We start from the raw sequence: 6,000 nt of genomic DNA on the forward strand, positions 1-6,000 counted from the left end.
AACGTGAGAAGAATGCGGGCTATCATTTCGCATTTCATATTCCAGATCTGCAATATATATATGATCGTCTGCATTCACTTCTCCTCCATTTATAAAAATTTAGTCGAAACTTCATCGCGGAATTCCTTGCCCTTCATTTCTGGCTCTGGAAACGAAACGCATATAAAACCTGTGACCTCCATGACCCTACTTACCCAGCCGGAGGTGTTCGCTGGGTGACCGTTTGAATAGCACCGCCAGTGATAATCTTTAGCTTTCGCATTACCCACTTGTTAGCGCTCTTTTCGATGCCGATTCCATTTAAACCGCCTTTTGTGGCTGTGTAATTGAAATCCATGCGGGTGGGACCACACAGTCAGTGTGAGATCGGAGTGGCGGGAATTAATTTTCGTCTGCATTGACAGGATGCCGATTTGTTTTATTCCATGGCGTTTCTCAGACAAATAAATGTAATGATCGGACTTTTAAAATCGTTTGTTTTGCGTTTTCCATTGTGTGTATTTGTGACTGCATAACACGTTTTGTTCAGCGGATCACCTTGCGCCAGTTAGTTACTATTATTTAAAGAAACTTTTGAAGCATTACATCCAGTTTTATTAGTAATCCACTAGTTGAGTAGTTTATATCGAGAACGGAATTCAAATTGTGCAATGCAGGCCAGGGGCGCAACCAGATGGGGGGCCCACAGGGCCCGTGCCCCCTCCCTCAGAACGTTAATTTGAACAATTTTCAAAAATACTCTTTTTTTAAAAAAAATTCGAACGAAGATGAACTTATTTTCAGAAAACGAAGTGGTTCCAAAGTAAGCAGGGACAACAAGAGGTCATTTAAAACTTTCCCCTCTCTTCTTTTCGGCATTTATTTTTTCTGTAGTTAGGAACTCATTTGAAACGTAGGTGATTACAAGATCGTATCTTCTTCCGTGTTTCAAGTACTTTGAAGTTTATTCTTAACGTGATTTCAATTCTGGCATAAGAATAGTTAATGTTTTTGCAACAGTTTTTGAATAAATTGCAAAACTTATACAATTTAAGGAATTTTACTAAATAATATTAATAATAATAATAAATATATATTGATGTAAAGAGAGAGAGAACGCTGATAGAGTGTTGTGAAAAAAAAAAAATTGTGCCCCCTCTAAAAATATTTTCTGGTTGCGCCCCTGATGCAGGCATCTGCTTTGTCCCAGTAAAACATGTTTCCATCTTAGTCGCCAAGTTGCTAAGTCTGTAGAGCAGGCGGCGAGTCCCATGGCTAGTGGTTAAAGCCGTTATCTTTCACCCAGAGATCCAGGTGACGCTTCTCCTGCGCCATATGACTTCACACTCAAAGGTAAGGGGTTCTCGGGGAAGAGGAGAGCAGGCGACTGCTGAGGGCCTTGGTTCAAATCCCGACAAGAACTTACGTGGGTATTTTTATTAATCGGCAATTCACTTCTTTGGACCTATGTCCAATTGCACAATGGCAAGTATTTCATTTCGGTGTGAAGCGATTTGTTTCGAATTATTTTATTTGAGTGTGTCTATCCTGCACGAGCGATCGCGCACCCTCTCAAATACAGCGGACTACCCCTAACACCCCTCCCCCAAACACACACACACAGAGAGAAAACACTCTATGAAAACACTCTCTAAAAATTTCAAACACGCAACCTGCGACGTGATTCATCCTTTGTTGGCACCTCTGTATGACTCTGTTTCATGCGTTCTGTCCGTATAATTTTTTTTTTCTTTTAAATTTGAAAAAAAGAAAAATAAATTTTTGAGCAAAGAGTTTTAAAGAAATTTTTAAAAAATTAATCGTGTGTATAATGGAAATAAAATGCTCCAATCTACTAGAAGTTTCTTAATTCATGTTACTTTCGTGCAAGTTTATCAGCATCCTTCTCGTATGTTGTCAAGTGCAAGACATACACATGGTGGTGAGTCTTCACCTGCTAGTTAGTTTATTAACTTTGGAAGTATTACAACCACCAATCATGAAGTTGATAGAATTTTCTCCCGATTAGAATTTTAGTTATTGAATATTACTTTACTTCAGTTTACAGCGTGTTAGGAAAGTTTTCTGAAATGCCAAATTTGGCACGAATATCATGTAGTTGCCATCACTGTCCAGCAGGGTTGGCAAGTTTTTTACAGTTGGTGGCATTATCCGATTTTGACCGCGGTTTTTATCATCATGTCAAAACCTCTTTTTTAAATGGTTTTTGACAAAATTGTCTTCAAAACTATAATATTGGCAACAAAATTATCTTAACTACTGATTCTTAGTTTTATAAATCTTGATTTCATACACTAAAGAACTGTTTTCGATTTTTTAAATGACGTGCTATAAAAAAAAAAACTATAAATATTATTTTGATTCAACAAGTTGCTTGCCTGTAGAGTAAAAAAGATAAAGTCTGTAGAATAAAAGGGCTACTAATATAAATAGATATATATAGAAATCTTTACTAATAAGCTGAAAGTCTCTCTGTCTGTCAGGATCTCTCTCTGTCCGGATCTCTGTCTGTCAGGATCTCCGTGACGCGCATAGCGCCTAGACCGTTGGGCCGATTTTCATGAAATTTGGCAAAAAGTTAGTTTGTAGCATGGGGGTGTGCACCTCGAAGCGATTTTTCGAAAATTCGATGTGATTCTTTTTTTATTCCAATTTTAAGAACAAAATTATCATAAGACGGACGAGTAAATTACGAAATTATCATAACGTGGAACCGTAACATGAGCACAAGCCAATTGGCGAGAAAATTCACAATACATTATTTAAATATACAGAGGCGAACCAAAAGACCTTTTACTTTTCTGTTACGGGCAAAGCCGTGCGGGTACCACTAGTTTTAAATAAAAATCTTTAGCTAACATTTAAATATCATATTTAGTCTCATTCTAAATATTTTCTCGCTTAAGCATGCGGTAACAAAATACCAGTTCTTAAGCTTTTTGTATACCAAGTTCTACATTTGGAAAGGATCAATCCATAACTGGAAGAAATCTTCTCAACTGCTAACTGAGAACTAACTATATTGATTTTTCCACCGTACGCTAGGTATTAGAAATTTTAAATGAATTTGGTGTTTTCAAACAAACAAATATTAGCTCATTTTAAGAACAAGGAATAGATATATTAGTTCACGGGGAAAAAAAAAAGTTGCGTCATCAACTATATTTAGATAATTTGTAATCAATCATTGAGTATTCATCAACTTAGTTTGACTTGTAGTCAAACGAAAAAATATATGCATAATTTGTGGCATAGAAGATTTTTAGATTGATTAACAGGGCTTGATAAAATTTTTTAACTAACTGTTTTAGTTATTTAAATAGTTTTAACAGAACTACTTTGAACGCTGTATTTAACAGTTTCAATATCCATAACTATTTTTACAGCATAACAAATGAATTATTTATAAAGTGAAATTTGTTAATTTAAATTTTAGTTTACTTGATTGATATGTTGTGTAAGTTATAGTTCAATAACCTTCAGCATCAGGGGTGCCCCCCCCCAAGTTCAATGGCGCGAATCTATCCCCCCCCCCAAACAAAAATCTCAACCCTCTTTCTCTTTTTCATTTTTTTTAGTTCTTTTTTTATTTTATTTATTTGAAAATTTTATTTATTTATTTATTTATTTGTCTTTAATTATCACTATTATTATTTTTTATTAGAAAATTCGTTCTGTGCTACGTACGCCAATGACAAACACACACTAAATGTATAAATGAAAAAATATATAAACAGAATAAAATAAAATAAATAATTTAAGTTAAAAATAAATCAGTAAATAAACTTATATAAATAATTTTTAAAAAATTTAAAAATTCCCCCTAAAAAATTTTGATACTGCGACTTGCGCCATAATCCCCCCCCCCCCTATGGGCACCCCAGTTCAGAATGCGAAAACTTTGTGCGTTTATGAAAAAAAAAAAGAAAAAAAAATCAATAAATGATTGTATTTGACAACAATGTGAGTATTTGACAGGTTTTGGACTAGTGTTTGACATGTCACGTCAAAAACTGGTTTATAACATGACATCAAAAACCTAACTCTGTTGTCTATTGGTTCGAATTCCACTTTTTTAAATTATTAATCTCATTTTTTTTTAAACTATAAATTTCGAGTTCTTCAGCCAATTATAAGCGCACAAGTGGTCATTTGAATTACAATCAAAATAAAAAATAAGAAAAAAAAATCTTTAAAAAAAAAACAGTGAAAAATTAATATTTTGAACTCAAATGTAGAAATTTTGAAACTAATAATGAATTTCCCAAAAAATATCCTTTTGTTTCACAATTTCCCTTTTGCAAAAGAACTGTCAGACATAAAAATATAAAAAAAAAATTATCAACCTGAACGAAAAGTGCAATCGATTTTTAAAAACGATATTTTAAATTTCACGAAATGATTTAATTATAGAGTTTATGTTTATTATTCTTCAAGACGTATTAACTCAAACTGCGAAACTATACCATCGTTAAATAATAAGTGAAATAATAAACAAAACCACTTGAACATACCACACCAAAAGCCGGACAGAGATGTTATCATTCCCAAGTATTTTCAAGAACATCACTTGATCCTTTGAAGACCATGACCTTGCTGGAGTAATTACTCCGCACTGCGTTTTCCTATCCGCAAAAACCGTATAATCACATTTCAGGTGTGTTCGAACATCTGCCCCTTTGCATGCAATGTGCGGTCTTGCGCACGATTTTAGATGCATTCGACTTTATGGAGTTGTGTTAAGGCAAAAGTATTATTCTTTCATTGCCATGTTGGAATTATACCCCCGAGAAAAAGTCTAGAATTAGGTCCAGGAAGTAAAATACCAGAAACGTGTTTTTTTATGTGTTTGCTATTGTTATTTCCGGCCAAAAAATTCTGTTTTGTGGAATTTTGTCGTTATTACAGTTATTATTCACCCAGATACATAACTAGTGAAGTTATGTCTGAGTGGTTCGTCGCCATTTGCTGGAACTGCATAACGGTTCGAGTAATAACTACTTTTAGCTTCGATTTCCCCAACCACGTTTTCATTTTCATCTACTCTTCATTTTGAGTACAAAAGCATGATAAGGATATAGAATAAGCATGACGACTTTTTTATTTTCTTACGTGGTGAAAACAGAAAAATGTTATTTGCATCGCCGCCACGTTTGTTCCTCATCATGCTTCAATTTTACATTGTAAAAGAACTTTAAAATTTGAATTTAAATGGAATAAAGAAAATGAAAATAATTTAATATTTGAATGGCTTTATACATTTACTTTTGCACCTAAAGAACTATAACTTAATAACTAATAATAACGCAATTCTGTCTTGTAGCTATCAATACCCAATTGATGTTTAATGAAAGAATATTCAATTTATACTCTACATAAGTGCCTGCGCAGCTGTACTGCATCCACAGAAAAGAAAGACTACATGTAAATAATGAAATACGCCATTTAGCGGTATCAAGTGTTTGGCGTGGATAACAGCAAATCAGCGCCAAACAGATGATAAATATCGATTTACATTTTTACAACAGAGAAAATCCCCAAAAGTGGCAAACCTTTTGGCAACTCATTTTTTATTGCGATAATTCAGTCTTACTGATGCATCAATCATGGGAGGGGGGGGGGGATATTACCACCAAGACGTAAATTAAAAATTTCCTTCAAATTCTTCAAAAAATCTCCAACTTTTTTCGGTTTTGATCGCAAAAACGAACGATATTTTTTTCGCACTGAAACTCAACTTGCTTCTAAAGATGCTCCGAAATTATGACAGAACAAAAATATATATATATATTTAAAAAAAAAAAAACGATAATGAGTGATGTCAAATTTATTAAAAGAAGTCAAATGATTTTTTTTTAATATCAAAATTGTATATGTTCAATTTCATCTACTTTTCTTAAATGATGACCATTTGACGTAATTAAAACATGATGGATTGCTCCAAGTTCAGTTCCTATTCAGAATTACTAGAGGTGAAAACAATTTTAGTTGCCGAAGAAT

The sequence above is a fragment of the Uloborus diversus genome, chromosome 4 (assembly GCF_026930045.1).
Source record: "Uloborus diversus isolate 005 chromosome 4, Udiv.v.3.1, whole genome shotgun sequence".
Lineage (NCBI taxonomy): Eukaryota > Metazoa > Arthropoda > Arachnida > Araneae > Uloboridae > Uloborus > Uloborus diversus.